This window comes from Gopherus flavomarginatus, chromosome 1 (genome assembly GCF_025201925.1).
Source record: "Gopherus flavomarginatus isolate rGopFla2 chromosome 1, rGopFla2.mat.asm, whole genome shotgun sequence".
In the NCBI taxonomy this organism is placed as follows: domain Eukaryota; kingdom Metazoa; phylum Chordata; order Testudines; family Testudinidae; genus Gopherus; species Gopherus flavomarginatus.
The window spans coordinates 349,045,232-349,065,517 of NC_066617.1; the positions used below are offsets into that span (position 1 = coordinate 349,045,232).

Here is a 20,286-nt window from a genome sequence, read left to right on the forward strand (position 1 = left end):
CCCTGGGTTCCTGGAGAGATATACAGAAGCAAGCTCTGTGAATCTAAACAAAGGGATTCTACCCTCCCTGTTTCAAGTCCTGGAAACACAAGTACCGAGAGAGCTAATCTCTCTTCCCCCTCACCCAGAGGGTATGCAAAGTCAGGCTTAGTAAATTTAACACAAAGAGATTTTCCCCCTGACTTCTTCCTCGCACCAATTCCCTGGTGAGCTGCAGACTCAATTCCCTGGAGTCCCCACTAAAGAAAAACTCCAACAGGTCTTAAAAAGAAAGCTTTATATAAAAAGAATGAAAAAGGACATAAAATATAGTCTCTGTATTAAGGTGACAATATACAGGGTCAATTGCTTAAAGGAAAAAAATGAATAAACAGCCTTATCCAAAAAGAATACAGTTTAACACATTCCAGCCTCTACACACACGTAAATACAAAAAAACAATATAAACCTATTGTCTTACTATCCTTGTACTTACAACTTGGAAACAGAAGATTAGAAAGCCTGGAGATAGAAAAATCATTCTCAGAGCCGAGAGAGCACAGACACAAGACAAAGAACAAAGAACTCACACCCAAAACTTCCCTCCACCCAGATTTGAAAAAGTCTTGTTTCCTGATTGGTCCTCTGGTCAGGTGTTTTTTGTTACCCCTTTCCAGGTGAAAGAGACCTTAACCCTTAGCTATCTGTTTACGACAAGGCCCACTTAAGGTGTCAGAATTGAGGCACCCCAAATCAGTTGTCACATCTGGAAATCGTGCCTTCAGTCCCCAGGGCGTCTCTCTACATGTGTTAATTGCTCAGCAGTTTCTTTGTGATTGGGAGAGTGGAATTTATGCATTCTGTCATGCAGTTTAATGCTTAATGCCTAGAGCCATCTCTTAAGGTTCTTCAGTTATAGCGAACATCAACAGTTATGTTTGTTTCAAACACAATAGTGCTGGTCCTGTAAAAGTTCAGTTCGGCTTTCCAAAGCATTGCTTTCACTCTTTTTGGTAGCATCGTATCAAAATTCTCCTCCCCTTTCTTTCCCCTTTAAAAAAACAAACAAAAAAAAGGACACATTTATCCTCTCTTTTACACTGGTTCAACTCCACTGCTGTCAGCAAAGTTGCTTTTGATTTTAACTACGCGAGTGAGAAGAGAATCAGGGCCAATAGTTTATATTGAGACATTTGTAGAAATCTTTGTCTTTTGTTTCTTTCAGTCTCAGTTCTAGGTCTTCCACTCGGGGTATTGAATTTCCGCATTTTATAGATGCTTAACCACAAAGATGATTATTTGCTAACAGCATGAAACCACAATACTCGTAATTTATGGTTGCACATGTTTCCTTTCTACCAATGAATGACTTCAGAAGAGGGATTCCCATTTAAAATATTCATTGCAATATTAGAAGAGAAGTCACTTTTTATGTAATACGTTGGCATCACTTCTTGTGTTGGCATGTGGTGCTTGGCTCTGTGCCTTGAGGCATACAGCCTTACATTTTGCAAATGTAAAGAGCTTTAGAAGACGCAGGATCCTTTCATGTGGTCTCAGTTAAACCCACTAAGGAATCAAAGCAAGCCACAATCTTTTACAAGCTATAATATGTAGTTTGGCTAATGAATAAACTTGCATCTACCCTAAATATCATTAAGTATATTATATGGGATAGCTGTGCTTATTTAATTATGTTAACTTTCTTGTGGAAGTGCAATGTAGCTTATTTTTACAGGACTAACAAGAATGTGCATCATTTTGGTATGTCTTCACATGGAGTGTTGACTGTTCTAAACTTTATCCTGCCCCAGGACCAGTCACTGAAAACCAAATTTCAGTTGTGGATCTGAGCTAAAGGTTGGAGTGGTTCAGATCTGAGGTTTTGATTCAGGGCATTGTAGAGGTGTGAGCCAGCCACAAGGTTTGGATCAGGGCAGAACTTTCCAAAAATGTAGGGTTGCTTGGATCCCCTCTACCTTTTAGTGGTGCTCCCATCTCTAATTAGAATTCAACACTGTATTTTACAAAGAAGGGCTATTCCTTTCAGTTGTTTTGATGTGACTTTAGTCCTGTACTGATGACCTTATAGACTGACGTCCTCTGCTCTAGCACATACAGAAATAGAGAAAGCTCTTCAAAAATATCATGCCAATGTGCCTCATCCATAGCCTGGAAGCACCACCTCTGATGAGAGAGATTCCATGGCCCATTCAGTCCTTAGTTTTGCTACTGAGATGGCCAATGAGGCTGTTATATAATTGCCTATTGTGGTGGTGGTTTTAGAGATTTGTCTATTGGTTGCCTGTTTTGATGATCTGAATCTATTTCTGATATGTCCATCACCATGGCATCTAAGCATTATGGCGAAGTTGAATTATCATGTAAAGTGCCTTCATTATCTTCTGTTTTGTGCCAGCAAAGTGTAGCTGATACTGAAACTGGTGATTCTGTTCTAAATTCAAAAACTGGGAGCCAAAGGGCTATCCTCTTTAGTGTCCAACAGGGATTTCTTAAATTTTATACTAGAGAGATTTCAGTAGTTCAGCACTTCAGCATACCAGTATATCAACACTTATTATTGTAGCCCCTAGAAGTCCTGACTGAGATTGGGACCCAACTGTGCCATGTGCAGTACATATGCAAAGGAAGGGATAATCCCTGCCCCCAAAAGCCTGTAATCTACTTAGAGAAGATAGACCAAGGGAAGGACTTTACAGATGGGGAAATGAGTTGTAGAGACATTGAGTGACTTGCTCCAGGTCCCAAAGGGAATCTGTGGCAGAGTTGGGAACTGAACCCTGGCTTCTGGAGTCCCTGTCTAGCATTTAAATGGCAAGACCACAATTCTTTTCTTCATGAAGGTTATTCAAGCTGCTCATCCAGTATGCTCATTCTGCTGCTCTCTAGCATGCAGAACATCATTTAATTGTGACAGGGAGAGCAGTAACTTGATTCCTTTTGCAAGAAGGGGTACATTCCATAGCCCTCACTTCTCTTCTTTAACTTGCTTACATCACACCGTGTCCCTCTGTTTCACTTTGGGTCATAATGGAAGGCGAGTGAAAGGGGGAAAAGGGAAGCTTTTTATTCTTGTTTTCTTTTTTTCAAGGTACTGAAAACTATGCAAGCATAGACCCCTCTGAGCTAGAGCTGATGCTGCTCCCTGGCTTTACACATCTCCTGGTAATGTTGAGGTAGTGCTGTTGCCTTGCTTTACAGTCTGAACCAGTACCTAGTGTCTGCTGGAGACTGTCCCTTTGGCTTTGCATTTCAGATGGAGGCTCCATTCAGTTTGGGACAAGGTCAGTTCACACATATGGGCTTTGGTCCTTCATCTGACAGTGAGAAGGCAGGACTGCTGTTGGCATTGCAGTCACCACCCGTTCCTCTCCAGCATCACAGTTTCATTCTGCCATTCTCAGAGAGAACAGCAGGAGCTGTTACCTCTCAGTCCTTTCTAGAGTGTGCTGACCTCCCAGGAACAAGTTCCAGCCTTAACATGGCTGAAATATCAGAGGAGACCCAGAAGAAATCTACTTTCTTTGAGGCACTGAGGTACTGTGACATCGGATCTCTCTTGACTTAGAACTCTGTACTGCCATTTGCAGCAGTCATGGAGACCACAATAAATCTTGGCCCACTATTTTAAAGTTCCTCAGTGAGAGAAGAACAATTGTCTGAGGCCCAAGTACCTCTAGTGCACGTAGGTCAATCATCATATGTCTGTGACTTCACGCATGGAGATTTCATCCTTTCTCCATCATTTCCTCCTAACCCAACTATGGCAGGTTCCTCCTGGGGTGCTACCTGGAACTGGGGGTCCACTGTTCCCTCTGATCTACCAGCCAGGGCTCCCTCTGTCACTATGCTGCTGTGACAAGTTGTAGACCACTCCCAGTCCTACACTTGCACCAACAGTCGCACAGGCAGGGACACACCCAGCTGCAGTTACATACAGGCTGATCAGCCACTGCATGAACGAACAATAGAGATGCTACAGCCAAGATACCTCCAGCGTCCCAGCTTAGGACTCCAGACTTGTACCGCTCTGCCCTGGTTGAAACGCCAACTAATATGAATTTATTACCCGGTTCGCCCCTCCTTCAGTGTGGAGAGGAATATGTAACAAGCTTGTGTTAACCAAGCTGAGATTTCCCCCCAAACACTTCACTCAAAGGTGCTCTGATTTAGATAAAGCAAAACCAAGTTTATTAACTACAAAAAGATAGATTTTAAGTGATTATAAAGTGATAGCAAAAAGATCAAAGCAGATTACCCAGTAAATAAACAAAACCTCAGACTAAGCCTAAAATACTAGAAAGATTGGATATGAATTAGGAATTTCTCACCCTGACTGATAATACAAACAGGTTTGCAGATTCTTAAGGCACAAGCTGCACTTGCTTTGCAGCTTGGGCTCCCCACCATGGTTCCAAGTTCTTTTCTTTCAGAGCTTCTCTCATGTGTTGAGTTGTGGGGGAATGAAGAAAAGAGATGATGTCACTCCCTGCCTTAGCTAGCTTTTCCATATGGTGGGAACCCTTTGTTTCAAATTTGGTTCCCAGACCAGTTTGTGAAAAAATACAGGTACCCCAAATGGAGATCAGAGTCATGTCATCTGGTCACATGCCCTTGCAGAGTCATGGCAGCCATTATTTACAAGCTGGCCAAAACATTTACAGGCAGGCTAGGCTATTGAACAGCCCATTGTCTTTGTTGATGAGCCATTAGCACTGTCTGGCTTCTTCACTGTTGTACCGGAAAGGCTGGTGGGGGGTGTTTTCCAGAGTAAGCCCATTTGAAATACAGATCCATAGTCAATATTTATAACTTCAGATACAAAAATGATACATTCATACAAATAGGATAATCATAGTCTGCAAATCACAACTTTTCCAATGACACCTTACATGACTCATCTTGTACAAAATGCATCATAGTTATGCTATAATCATATGATAATAATATTACTATGATGAATATTGGGTATAGTGTTACACCAGTTTTCTGTTGTTGGCATTAGTTGAAGCATGTGCCACCCACCATAAATCCTCCAACACTCATTTGTAGCTAACATTAAAAATCCACATGCTGTTAAGATATGAAGGCTCACTCTTAAGACTTCTTTAGTTTAACCTACCCAGGTCAGAGTGACTCTACCCTCTTCTATTTCTGTGAATAACTTGGTGATGCTAGCCTGTTTACTTTTCGTGAGTAGCATTTTTGTGTGGAGTGCCTTTGGACTTAGTATAAATCAGCTCCAAAGTGCTGGCCAGGGTCTAATTAGTGATTGCAAATGGTTTACAGCCTCCACTACTGAGCCTGGTTATGACTGGGCCTGACTTATGTTTTATGGTGGAGTATCCTTCAATGAGTCTGTTTGCACATATACTAAATACATAGATTCCATGGCCAGGTTTTGAATCAAGTGATTGAGGTGTCTTTGGGTATGTCTATGCTGCAATAGATGTATCCGAGATAGCTTTGATCTAGCTAACTTGAATAATAGTGGGGATGAGGGGTTGGAGGTGAAGGAGTGTGCTCTGGGCTGGGACTGAGGGTTTGGGACCCAGCCTCACCCCAGAGCTCCCTCCCGCAACCCCAGGGGAGCCCTCCCCCCTGCACCGTATCCCCCTGCCCCAGCCCAGAGATCCCTCCTGCACCCTGAACTCCTCATTTCTGGCCATTCTGGCCCCACCCCAGAGCCTGCACCCTCAGCCAGAGCCCTCACCCCCTCCCACATCCCATCCCCCAATTTCATGAGCCATGCACTTTCCATACCCAGATGTGGCCCTCGTACCACAAAGTTTGCTCACCTCTGCCATAGACCATTGTTGAAATGTAATGTTTTCATGTAGTATTATAGTACGCTAGCTATCCCTGTCTGTTGTCTGAGTGTTTGATCACAATCCGCAAATGAAAAAAAGGTTGAAAACCACTGTATTAATGTGAAGCAAATCACTGTGGTAGTATTTGCAGTTAAAAACCTTCAGACCTTGCCTTTTTGGAATGACAGTTTCTGTCTGAGCAGAAAAAATGACGGACTCATTTAAAGTTGAGTTCTTTATTCATGTACAATGTTGGATAAATCAAATCCGTGGCTTGCTGCTTATACCAGAGTTTCCTTTGTATTATGTAGACTTGTTTCCATGGATAATAAGGCATGTTCTTATATAGAGATATTCAAAATGTCAGCACAAAATCCAAACATGTATAAAGGAACGAGCAGAGGTAGTTGCCAAACCTTATTTGATTAGACATACTCAAAATATAAAATTCTATAAAGGAGTGATAGTTAATGAAGCTGAGATAGAGAATTACCTGAAATAGGTTTACTTGTGCACATGAAAAATATTAATATTGCTTCTAGGTGTCTCCAGGCTATTGTTTATTTATGTATTTTCCATCCTCATGAGCTTCTCCTCTGCACTCTGATCCTCCCTTATTTTATTATTTTTTTACTTTCCACTTTGATTCAGAAATATGTATAGTTCAGTTGACCTAAGGGTTTAAAAAGCCTGACAAATTTAATGTAGGCACGTGTGAGTTGAGGACCAGTGCTCTGAAGCTTTCGACTCCGTGCCTGACGCCTTGTTATAGTGATCTGAACAAATGAAAATGTGAACATTATATAAACAAATGTAAACAAGAACGTGGAAGCAAATGGTTCCTTTTGCTTTAATGAGGTAGGTTTTTATTTTACAAATCCGTGGATTGCATTATTGTCTTATTGGAGTCCTGATCCAAAATTCATTGAAGTTAATGGAAAATCTACCATTGACTTCAGTGGAATTGTAACAGTCCCCCAATGAACTCTGATTCTCAGTGTCTTTCAAGCAAGTAATATAGTGCTATGCAAAGAACAAAACTGGGAAATGTTGAAGATGCGTATATACTGTACGGTAAACTCAAGAAACAAATGATGTACAACAGGAAAAGCCCAAGGGCCGGATTCCGAGATATCTAAAATGTTTAAGTTGTTGGAAGTTTTCTCTTGTAAAAACTAGGTAAGGACTTTAGGAAGCGGCCTAATGCTAGCAGATTAATACCAAAAAAACCCCAAATCGAAAAGTGATAGGATTTTAATGAGCTTTATTAAGTTCCTAATCCTTTTACATATGGTAAACTTGATCTACAGAACACTCAGGGAGATGCAGATATTGTGAAGTATATTGCTGGCAAACTATGCAAGTCCCAGGGGCTTGTCTGCTTTTCATACAAATAGAAAATGTAACAGCTGTGTGGAAAAGAATTTAAGTGCAATAAAAATAGTATAGATTAACTTTTCTCTTGCTCATTGTGTGCTGCCTTACATCCATTTGCTTTTAGATTTTTGTTTTACACATCCAGTTTATCTAAGCAAAAAAACTTTACACACGTAGACTTATACTTTATATACTTACAAATATCCACCTATAACAGCTACAAGAACTGAGATCTTTTATTGTTTGCTACATAGTCATTGGGATTTTCTTTTGCAAATAACTCCTGCTTTGCCAAGACATATGTTTTGCATATTTGGGTGTTCTAAATACACCTCTACTCCGTTATAATGCGGTCGTGGGGAGTCAAAAATCCCTACCGCATTATAGCTGAAACCCCGTGATATTGGAGTAGGAGTGGCAGGGCTCTGGCCAGGCCCTTTAAATCTCTGGCGAGCCCCACTGCCACAGCCCCAGGGTTGCAGCAGCAGGGCTCTGGTGATGATTTAAAGAGCTTCGGGCTCCAGCCGCTGCGGAGAGCCTAGGACCTTTAAATTGCCGGTGAGCCCCACTACCACAGCCCCAGGGTAGCGGCAGCAGGGCTCCAGTGGGATTTAAAGGGCCCGGGGCTCCCTGCAGCAGCCGGAGCCTTGGACCCTTTAAAGCGCTGCTGGAGCCCTGCTGCTACCGTGCTATACGCAAACCTATGTTATATTGGGTCGTGTTATAGCGGGATAGAGGTGTATGTATGCTCAGCATACACATTCTGGCCCCAATCTTCACAGGTATTTAGCCTGATTTTAAGATCTGGACTTCTGATCTTTGCAGGATAAAGGAGAGCCAAAGAAATGGCTTGCTAATGAGGTTGGGAGTGTGGAGGTGTTTTTTAACTGGAATAAAACTCTTCCACATTTTGGTCAGCTTAGAAAGATGGGGCCAGATAATGGCAATTAATTGATGCTCCATATTGGGGTGGTGCAAAGCTGCATCACCCCAGCCAGAGCTCTTCTCCCAGCTCACTTCCACATGGGGTAAAAGAGAAGACTGCCCCCTGCATCACCCTTCAGCAAGAGGCATCATGGACTTCACAAAACTGCCATCGACCTGAGTTTAGTGTGCAGGTGCTGGATGGTGTTGGTGGCCCGTGGTATCCAGGAGGTCAGACTAGATGATCTAGTAGACCCTTCTGTGCTTAAACTCTGGATCCTTTTGGGATGGCTTGTGCTCTAGGAGGTGTCAGTGGGAAGTCATCCCTACACTCAAAGTGCAGAGACTGTGCTTGTACCAGACTCTGTGGGTGGGTGGTTCCTTACGCTCACCTCCTCTCCCTCCTTGGACATCCACTCATTGACCAGCCACACTGTGGTTCACAATCTGAAAAAAAGATGAGTGTATGTTGAGCATTGAACTCTGATTTCACTCTGTCTCTTGCTACTTTCAGTGTTCCATTGTGCAAGGACACAGTTGCACACCTGACTATGACACCTCTGAGGTTGGGAGGAGACATGGCCATTCTGACCGCTCCTCTTGGCAGAGTTGAATTGAGTAGGTTCCTCATTCAACTGCCGTTCAGAAGTATGGGTAAGCCATGCACTTGGAGTAGGGGGGATGAAAGGTTTGGAGGGGAGAGAGTCTAGCAAAATCATTTGTTTCAATTTGCTTGGTAGTGTGGTAGTCCATAAATATTTTAATTCTGGTGACATAATGGTATTGTGTCCCGAGACACCACTCTGTAGCTCCACAATTTGCTTCTTTTGGCCTTCTGAGAGTTCCACTTCAAATTTTTAGTCAAATTTGTAGTTGCATTTATCTCTTCATTGAGTGTGTTTCTAACTAGTTCCACTTCTGGTTATAATAAAAATAAATAAATAATAATTGGAGATGTACCTGTCTCCTGGAACTGGAAGAGACCTTGAAAGGTCATTGAGTCTAGCCCCCTGCTTTCACTAGCAGGACTTAGTGCTGACTTTTGCCCCAGATCCCTAAGTGGCCCCCTCAAAAATGAGCTCATAACGCTGGGTTTAGCAGGCCAATGTTCAAAACCATTGAGCTATCCCTGTCCGTGGTTGCTACAAACTTTTTTAATGTGGCTGAAAGACATGGAAAGGGTCCAGTTGCACAGCTGATCATGGATCTGCTGGTCTCTGCCAGGCAGTGGCTGGTGTTGGAGGCAGTGGAGTGGTGGAACCACAAGGGAGCTCCCTGGGCTCTCAGGGGAATCCCATTTGGTGCACCGTTATGAGCAGAGCCAGCCATCCTCCCTTCTCCTTCTGTTCCATTCGGTGTCTGATACTGCTTCCATCACTGGTATCCTTCCTGCTCCCTTTGGGGTGGCTAGCATCACAGCAAGCACTAGCAGATAGTTCTTGTGCTCAGGGACTGCTGTTGTGCATGACCCCTGTGCAGAGGCAAAATTGCATGCATAGGAAGATGCTTTTGGCATACTGCTCACCCTCCCTTATCCAGGCCAATGTGCAACAGGTGGCTGCTTCCAGGGCACCCCCTTGTGTCCTCAAGGTGTCCCCGAAAGCAGCCCCTGCCTTAGTTTCCCTCTTCCAGAGTCCCCAGTAACTCCACACAAGCTGTCTGAATATAAATAGCTCTTTATGAGGTTAATTTATTGCAACAGTCTCACAACCCTCTAATTCAGAATTCCCCAGGGTTATGCAAACAGTACATTCAATTTTTCAAGTCCTGACAGTCCATCAATACACCAGTTCAGCTTCAGCGACTCTCATCACAATCCAACTCTTGACTACAGCTCCAGCGTCTCTTACCATGTCTCACCTCTCGGGTACAGCTCCTGTGTGTTTCATCATGCCTCACCCCAGTCCTCTAGCTGGGGTGTTTTTCCACCCTATTTTACTCCTATGTTTTGTTCTAGCTGTCACCTGGAGATATCAGCAGGCTCATCCCTCCATCATTCTCCAGCCTTCAGCTCTCTCTGGCCTCTGGCTTCAGCTCTTCCATTCTGATAGTCAGCAGGCATCTCCCTCTGCTGCTCTCAGCTTTCAGCCCTCTCTGTCTGTGGTTCTCTGCTCTAGGGAAGTTTGTAGGTGACTCCTGACTGCATCCCTAGCTTCTGCTTTCGCCAGCCTTATCTAGTTCCTCTGCTCAACCAGCAAACTCCCACCACTGCGTCTTTCAGGGGCATCCTTTCTCTGAATCTCTCAGCCCAATCCTTCTCTTCTTTTGAGCTCTTTCTACTTCGCTAGAAACACTCACACAGCCCCAGCCCTTCTGGATTCTGGATCCCCTCTTCCTTTTGGGCTGTCTCATAAAACTCCCAGGGGCAGTCCTGCCTTCCTCATTGCACCAAACTAGGGTACATCTGGACTGGAACAGGAGAGCTGGGCCCAAATTCGTTTAAGTGCCAGACATAGTTTTAACCAGTGTTTCTGAACTAGAGGGTTTTTGTCACAAAATACAATTGGGAGGGTGGCGGTCATTGAAAATTTTATTACAATCTAAAGCAAAGAAAATCTCGCTCCCTCATTCCCCACACATCTTTACATTTAAGGTCAAGTATTATTCGCCAACCTCTTGAAACACACACAGATAAATTATGTGATAATTGATGCTTCTTGTATTCTTACTTTTATAGTACATGTAAGGGGAAAGAGGTTGTGAAAATATTTAACCTTGAATAAAGTTGAGAAACACTGATCTGGACAATAGAAATATATCTTAGTGGTAAACCAGTAGCAGTAAAACTTTGTGGAGCGTAGCCTGTTAATCCTTTACTTACCACAAAAGCGAAGATACTGTTATTTATTATTTATTGAATATGGTCAAAATTTCCCAAAGTAGCCTCTGAAAATCATCCGCTGGATGACTCAGTCTAGGGTGGCAAACACCAAGGCACCCAAAATCAGAGATGCCTACCATTCCTTGACCTTTGTTGGAGTTTTGGATAGTTAGCACCTCTGAAGATTGGTCTCTGGGTGACTCAAGTTCGGCAGCTAAAAAATTGAGGCATTCAGAATAAGAGACTACTTTGAAAGTGTTGGCCTGTTGACATTTCCAGCTACAACTGTTGTATGTTGGCATTTGCCTTCACAGAAAACAAAGAAACAAAAAGTTGGACAAATTGAAGAATTACACAAGGATGTGGTGAAGTCTCCATTATTTAAAGTCTTAAATCAAGATTGGATTCTTTTTAAAAGCACAAACAGAAGATAAGAACTTGATGCAGGTATGATGGAGTGAGGTTCTGTAACCTGTTATAGGAAATAAGAAGATAATGATACTTAGTCCTGCCTTGAGTACAGGGGACTGGACTGGAAGACTTCTTGAGGTCCCTTCCAGTCCTACGAGTCTATGATCATACTGGTCCCTTCTGGCCTTAAAATGTAGAATCTAGTCACCTTTTGTGGCTTTACTGCAGGGCGTTTTCCTTCCCTAGCTGGATTACAAGTGTTTTGGGTCAGATAAAGGACATGGGAATGGAAAGTGAAAGAATTCTTTGGGGCATGTTATTTCTTAAGGGAGAGACAAGGTGAGTGAAGTAATATCTTTTACTGGACCACTTTTTGTTGATGAGAGACAAGCTTTTGAGCTACACAGAGCTGTAAGGGAGGCAGCCCTGCTGTGAGTTCTCTGGCTGCCTCAGATATTAGGTTTAAAGACTATAGGTCTCACCTTATTTTTTCAGACACCTCTGTTGCAACATCATGTTCTGTGGTTAGGGTTGTCCCCTGTACAACCAAATTATAATGTCTGCAGACACTTCTCAGTTAAATTAAGTCACTCAAAAGGCCGGGTTCCCAATATGGAGAGAGTTTAAACAAAGCCAAATTTGCAAAGTAGCACACAATAGAAATGTATGGAGCCACCTTGAAGACTCTTCCCATACAGCTCATTCTTTCAGGCATAAACATGTCTAAAAAAACCCCAGCAACCTGACAAGCACCTTTTTCTGACATCTGTCTTTTAAACTGTGTGATTCATTAGTTAAAACTGGGGTAACCTGATTTAACATAGTTCACTTTCCATGAGTCAAACCTAAGACTACCTGTTCTGTGTTGGCTGTATTATTTATATAGCATGCCTGTATTTGTCATCATTCTTCCCCATCATTTTATAATCTCAGGATAAATTGCTTTGGGAATATTTAGATCAGTTTTCTGTGAAAACCAGACAAACTATGGCTCACTGAACTTTTGAAGCCCAAATTCTTTTTGGAGCTGATTGGCAAAGTTGAAAATCCACCCCCACCTTCCCCACAAGGGAAAGAAAATCTAGCTCAGTTGGGTTTAGTTCTGTCATTTTCTCATATACATTAACTCTTAAGTGCTTTTCTGTCTGAGTTGCATAACTGATCTGACCATTTCCAGGTCACAAATTTGGACAATACAGCAGAGGTTTGCAACAGAGCAGTTTTATCCTTGGCGGCAATCACCATCACAATGAACCAGCTACAGGAGCGCATGGTGTTTACAGTGCCTGCCAGGATGTCTCCAAATTCCAGTTTAGAATCATATTGCAGTTCTTTCCCAAAGTGAAATAGCCTCTTAGAAGGAGTTTCTCTCTGCTTGTTCATTTGTGTGAATCCAGCTCTGCCATGACCTTCCTTTTAGCTGTCGAAATGGGGACAGGGCTCCTTTTCATTCCTCTGCTAGCCATGGCACACATCATAGCTGTCGTTGCCAATAAACGACTAGTCCTGTTCCCACTTCTGCCTGTGCAGAGGGCCCCTGGGCAGTAGATTCCGAGCAGTCCCATTTCACGAGGGGGGCAGAATGCAGGGAGGCCTCTCCACTGGAGGCACATGCTGTGCATTGGTGCCAGCTCAGCAAAGGATTCTTGCATAGCCATTGAGGGTGGGTGGTTTGGAGAGTTCTGAGATCCAGATTGTCTGGTCCTCACTTTTGCTGGAAGTGCTAGGGTTGTGGAAACCACTGTGTGCCTTAGACTGATGTTGATTCTATGTAGTGTGCCACAGTCGAAAGAGGATTCTTTCCCTCTTCCCTCCGTTGCTATCCCCAGTGACAAGCTGAATTACCTGAAGTAATCCAGGAACAAGATTTCTCTCAAACTGGAGGTATTGTTTGGCTTAGTGAGTAAGGCTCCGGACTGGAACTTAGGAGGCCGGTGCTCTAGTCCAGGCTCTGCTACTGTCCTGTCATGTGACCTCTATACCTCTAGCCTCTGTTCCCCCTGTGATGATGATGAACTTTCTACAGTGCTATCTGGTGCATCCCCCAGCCAGTGACTCCTCCACAGTAATAGTATAGGCAGAAACGTATGCCAAAGGCTACCAGATCCATAGTGAAGCACCACAGAGAGCAAATTTGTAGGCAAGGGCCATCTACTGAATATGCCCCTGGTTGTAGGGAGAATTCTAGGCTAGGAATGGGTACCAGCAATGTCCCTGAGGACCCTAAATGCTGTAGGTTATATAATTTACCAGACCTATCTGTTTTTATTTCCTGTCTGTTGTGCTCTCACGCATATGGGACCAGATTCTCCATTGCTCTGTACCTTGTGTAGTCACTTACATTGGTGTAAAGTGGGTGTAAACTGTTACCACTCGGATTTAGTAGCATTTTACACTTTCTCTGCACTAGAGAATCTGATCCAGAATTTTTTGATGCTACTAAATAAAATCAAGTATATTTCTAGTATGTATTAGTACTAGTAATAAATTAAACTTGGATTAGTTAAATTAAGAATATGATCCATATTCTTTCTGTTGCTGATTGAAATAATTGACATGTACAGATGAGTGCTAATCCATATGCTGGTTTATGAAGACAGAGTCTTCCAGAGTTTGTCACAAATTCACATGATGTCCCCTGAGTGCTAGATTTTGCATTTGTATCACAGAGTTAGCTGAAAATCACATATAGGCAGACAACTCCCTATTAAACATGCATCTGTGAAGGCTCAGGCTACGTCTTCACTACCTGCCGTATCGGCGGGTAGCAATCGATTGCTCGGGGATTGATAGATATCGCGTCTCATCTAGACGCGATATATCGATCCCCGAACACGCTTATATCGATTCCGGAACTCCACCAACCCCAACAGAGTTGCGAAGTCGACATGGGGAGCAGCGGACATCAATCCCGTGCCTTGAGGATGGTGAGTAATTCGATCTTAGATACTTCAACTTCAGCTTCGTTATTCACATAGCTGAAGTTGTGTATCTGAGATCGATTTTCCCCCGTAGTGTAAACCAGCCCACAGAAACAGTAGGTTTTTTCCCAGCAAAGGGTGCAGAATAAATTATATTCCATAAATTTGATCCAGTTATAGGATGTTAAATCCAGTGTTACAAATGACAGAATGCAAAACAAACAAAAAGGGTGTGTGTGTGTGGGAGGGCACATTCTACATCTCACTCATCATTAAACCTCTTAGCAGGAAATCTACCATTTCAAATACAGAAGACGTTTATCTCTGAGAGCATAGGGCCATGTTCTCAGGTGATGTAAATCAGCACAGCTCCATCAAAGTAATAGAACTGTTCCGATTGACACCTATTGAGGTTCTGCCCCATAGTCTTTGGAGGATGGCTGAATGCCTACAGATGAACATTTTACCAAAAATTGCTCTAAGATCTTATAACATGTAAAATATTCCACTTTTCTGAGATATGCAAGTTTAGTTTGAGGACAGAATAAGATGAGCATAGCTTCATGTAAGCACAGACAGTTTATTTGAAACAATAAATTTGCATAATTTCCCTGGCATTTTAATCAGGTTGGTACATCAAATAAGGTTCATTCACAGCTCTCTTGTACAGAAATATTCCATTTAACATTGTCCAAGATCTTCTTTCTCTGAAACAGTCCTAGAATATAGTTAGAAAATAACCCTACCTTCTCAATTTGGTAATCTAGTGAATACGTCTTTTTAGAAAGACTAAAATAGTGTTCTTAAAACAACTTGTATGTCCTAGGAGTGGATAATCCTAACAAGATTTATAGTAGTTAAATTATCTTTTAGGGGTCTTGGAGAAGAAGTTTTATTGTCTTGACTAGAGCTGCAAAAAGCACGTCATGCATTCCTGAAGTCACTCAGACGCTTGTAGTTTGGCTAAAGGTCATACACATACGTTTTAGGGTACCAATTCAGGAAAGCATATAACCTTGTGTTTAGCTTTAAAAATGTTCTTAAGTCCCTTCGACTTCAGTGCAACTTAATCACATGGCAATTTAAGCATATGCTTAAATATTGTCCTGAATAGATGTGTTTTCCTCAATCAGGGATTAGAGGTACTTTATTTTGGAGACTAGAGATGCCAAAGAGCTTAGGCTTAAATTTCAGATTTTTAGGCATGTGTGCATTTACTGTAATTGTGTGCAGAGACCTGTCAATGGCATGTGTTATTCAGACATGCCAAGGCTTGCATATTTTCATGCTTACACTTCTGAATGACAAGATGGCTGCGGCTGGCTCAGGTCAGCTGACTTGGGCTTGGTGCTAGAAATTGCTATGTAGATGTTTGGGCTCCAGCTCAAGGCTGAATGTCTACACAGTAATTTTTCAGGCTGTGAACCCGAGCCTTGGGTGAGCCGCGAGTTTTTATTTGTTTGTTTGTTTGTTTGTTTGTTTGTTTTAATCCCTGTCTAGGCATACTCTCAGTGGTCAGATATGGGGTGATTGCTTTATAAAAAGCCTTTGCCCATGGATGATGTGGTGTTTTTGTCTTTTATTGTATTTGTGTCTGAGTTCATTTGAGAGCGCAGTGATTGTCTGGTTTCACCCACATAGTTGTTATTGGGGCATTTTGTGTCCCGGATGAGGTACACCACATGCTGCGATAGCCAAGTGTAGGACCCATTGATCTCAAAAGGTGGGATGTGTTGATTATTGCAGCAGTGGAGAGATGTCGGCAGGTTTTGCATCTGTTGTTCTGGCAGAATCTGGTGCTGCATTGTGTTGGTGGGTCCTGGTCTGTGTGCAGCTTGCTTCTGATGATGAACATCAGTCTCTAATGTCCACTCAAGCACTTGCTGGTCTGGCAGTCTGGTAAGTGCCATAGCTCTCAAGTTTAGCTGATCTTAGAGGAACAGAACATGTGAGTGTGCTATTATGGAATAAAAATATGACTGGGGCTTTAAAAACTAGGCTCTATATATCCTACATGATGGGTTTGTGTCCTCTATGAAGATTTAATAGCACGATAAGGTTTTCTAGAGCCCTCCAAGGGACCCTTAGGCCTGTGATGTCAGCATATACTTCCTAAAATGTGAGAAGAAATAAATCCTGATGTTACAGGGTTATTGTTCGGAGTACTGCAGAAGGGAATTATTCACATAAGTCATGTAAAAGACAGTGGGCTTGAACCTGCACCCACTTGAGTCGAGGGGAGTTTTGCCATTAATACGGGATGGGGGGAGGTTTTAACAGGAGTGGAAGGATAGTCTTTTTTTTACATTGGGCATTAACAGTGACTGGGCAGGGTTGGGGTGGGAGGTGGGAGTGGGAGTTGCTTCTTGCCTGTGGTCCCTCAGTTAAAAGTGAAAATTCATCTTTCTTAAATATTCTTTTTTTATTGTTGTTGTTGTTTTTTGTTTTAAATCTGGTTTGGCACTTCTGCATTTCTCTATAAAACCATGCTTTGTGATGGTCGGGCTGCAGGAGGGTAACTGGCACCTCCTGCGGGCGCTGGGCATGAGATTCGGGGGCAGCTGGGCTGTGGAGTAGTACCTCCAGTGGGTGCCGGGCACAAACTTGTCTTGTAAAAAAGGTGCTGAACTGGAATTCCAGACATCTGGATTGAGCAAATCATTCCATCTTCCTGGGTAGAGAAATGTATCCACTGACCAGAGATCCAGCATAAAACCCACCTCAAGACTTAAGCTCTGCATTGGGGTTGTACTGGAGATCTCCTAGCAAACAGCTGAGCAAAGGTGCTGCGTGCTCCATTTGAGCTTCAGAAAAGCTGCAATAAGAGCTGGCTAGGTGAGGAACTGCAAACTTTACCTTTGCATGGATAAAATGGCCCCATTACTCTGTGCTGGTGATTGCCATTAGTGGCAAGTGGTTGAGTGTTTGTTTGAATGTTTACGCCTGCGTTCTATCACTATTTGAACGTTAACATAGCTAACAACATATGCCAAGATATCACTCATTTTTAAACTGTATAGTTCTTTTCAGGGGTTTCATACATCTTTTTGGAATTCTAATGTCTGAGCAAAGTCTCTTTTTTACAAAGGAGTTCAGATTCCTTGGTGATGAGGACAGTATAAGACTGTGAACAGGATTGGAGAGAATAGAAGGTGTGATTGCTACCCAGAACTTCGTAGTTGCAGTTTGCAGGGATATGTGAAGACTTTCTTTTGATTTTGCTTCATCTGGCTTTGTGCTCCATGAGTTCTGCTAGTTTGGGGAGGAAATCATAAGGAGCAGTTCTGTTTTGTATGGTTTCCTTCTGATACTCCAAATGGTCTCAAGATCACAAACCTTAATAAAACTGTGGCCTGAATTTGGGGTTTGTTTGAAAAACAAACAAACAAAAAGCAACCCCCTAAATCCTCAAATAAATTAAAATTGAACCAGATATTCTTCATCCTTCATTTTAAGTACTGGAATAAATTGCCTAGGGAGGTTGTGGAATCTCCATCATTGGGGATTTTTTAAGAGCAGGTTGGACAAACACCTGTCAGGGATGGTCTAGATAATACTTAGTCCTTGTGTGTGGGAGTCTGGGCTAGATGACCTCTCGAGGTCCCTTCCAGTTCTACGATTCTATTATTTTGAGAGACTTTTCCGGCTCTAATGACATTTTTCGTCTCTAAAATGCTTCACAGATATTAATTTAATTTATCCCTGTGATAGCCTTGAGATGTTGGAAGGTTTTATTGTCCCCATTCTGTAGATGGGACAGCAGAGGTGCAGAGATCTGTTTCAGGTACTCCCAGTACTGTAGTAAAGGGATTGGCAACTTTGGCCCAGGGCCTGCCAGGGTAAGCCTACTGGTGGGCCATGCCGGTTTGTTTACCTGTCGCGTCCACAGGTTCAGCCGATCACCGCTCCCACTGGCTGCAGTTCGCCATCCCAGGCCAATGGGGCTGCGGGAAGGGCGGCCAGCACATCCTTTGGCCTGCACCACTTCCTGCAGCCCCTGTTGGCCTGGAGAGGCGAACCGCAGCTAGTGGGAGAGGTGATTGGCCAAACCTGCGGACGCGGCAGGTAAACAAACCGGCATGGCCCGCCAGGGGGCTTTACTGTGGCGGGCGGTGTGACAAAGGTTGACAATCCCTGCTGTAGAATCTGAGCACCACATAGTATGTAATATACTTAGCCTTAAAACACCTCTGTGTGAGGTAGGACAGTGCTCTTACCCCATTTTATAGATGGGGAACAAAGGCACAGAGATTGAGGTATTCAGCCTCCTAATATCATAAGAACATAAGAATGGACATACTGGGTCAGACCAAATATCCGTCTAGCACAGTATCCTGTCTTCTGACAGTGGCCAATGTCAGGTGCCCCAGAGGGAATTAACAGAACAGGTAATCATCAAGTGATCCTTTCCCTGTTGCTCATTCCCAGCTTCTGGCAAGCAGAGGCTAGGGACACCATCCCTGCTCATCCTAACTAATAGCCATTGATGGACCTATTCTCCATGAATTTATCTAGATTTAAATGATAGGTTACAAACTACAGTTAGTAGTCCTGTAATTTCACATTTGAGTTCCTTCAGAACTCTTGGGTGAATACCGTCTGGTCCTGGTGACTTATTACTGTTTAATTTATCAATTTGTTCCAAAACCTCCTCTAATGACACCTTAATCTGGGACATTTCCTCAGATTTGTCACCTAAAAGGAATGGCTCGGGTTTGAGAATCTCTCTTTCATTCTCAGCTGTGAAGATCGATGCAAAGAATTCGTTTAGTTTCTTCACAATGGCCTTATCGTCCTTAAGTGCTCCTTTAGCACCTCGATTGTCCAGTGGCCCCGCTGGTTGTTTAGCAGGATTCCTGCTTCTGATGTATTTAAAAAAATGTTTGGTATTACTTTTTGAGTCCTTGGCTAGCTGTTTTTCAAATTGTTTTTGGCCTTCCTAATTATATTTTTACGTTTCATTTGCCAGAGTTTATGCTCCTTTCTATTTTTCTCACTAAGATTTAACTTCCACTTTTAAAGGATGCCTTTTTGCCTCTTACTGCTTCTTTTACTTTGTTTAGCCACTGTGAAACTTCTTTGGTTCTCTTACTACTTTTTTCCATTTGGGTATACATATAAGTTGAGCCTCTATTATGGTGTCTTTAAAAAGTTTCCATATAGCTTGCAGGGATTTACTTTTGGTACTGTACCTTTTAGTTTCTTTTAACTAACCTCCTCATTTTTGTGTAGTTCCTCTTTTTGAAATTAAATGCTACAGTGTTGGGCTACTGTGGTGTTTTCCCTACCACCGGGATGTTACTTTTAATTATATTATGGCCACTATTACCAAGCAGTCCAGCTGCATTCACCTCTTGGACCAGATCCTGTGCTCCACAGGACTAAATCAGGGGTTCTGAAACTGGGGGTCAGGACCCCTCAGGGGGTCACAAGGTTATTACATCGGGGGTCGCAAGCTGTCAACCTCCACCTTAAACCCTGCTTTGCCTCCAGCATTTATAATGGTGCTTAATATATAAAAAAGTGTTTTTAATTTATAAGGGGGGGTCACACTCAGAGACTTTCTATGTGAAAGGGGTCACTAGTAAAAGAGTTTGAGAGCCACTGGACTAAATCAAGAATTGCTTCGCCTCTTGTGAGTTCCAGGACTAGCTGCTCCAACAAGCAGTCATATATGGTGTCAAGAAACTTAATCTCTACATCCCATTCTGAAGAGACATGTACCCAGTAAATATGGGGATAGTTGAAATGCCCCAGTATTACTGAGTTTTTTATTTTAATAGCCTCTCTAATCTCCCTGAGCATTTCACAGTCACTATCACCATCGTGATCAGGTGGTCGGTAATATATTCCTACTGCTGATTCTTATTATTACAGCATGGAATTACTGTCCATAGAGATTCTATGGTATAGTTTGGTTCATTTAAGATTTTTACTTCATTTGATTCTACACTTTCTTTCACATATAGTGCCACTCCCCCACGAGCATGACCTGTTCTGTCCTTCCGATATATTTTATACC

General features: G+C 42.7%; 1 protein-coding gene across 2 annotated transcripts in view; it reads left to right on the forward strand.

Annotated features, from left to right (window-relative positions):
• NOX4 (NADPH oxidase 4) overlaps nucleotides 1–20,286 on the forward strand; it is a 172,019-nt gene that overhangs the window by 58,162 nt on the left and 93,571 nt on the right. The window lies entirely within an intron of this gene.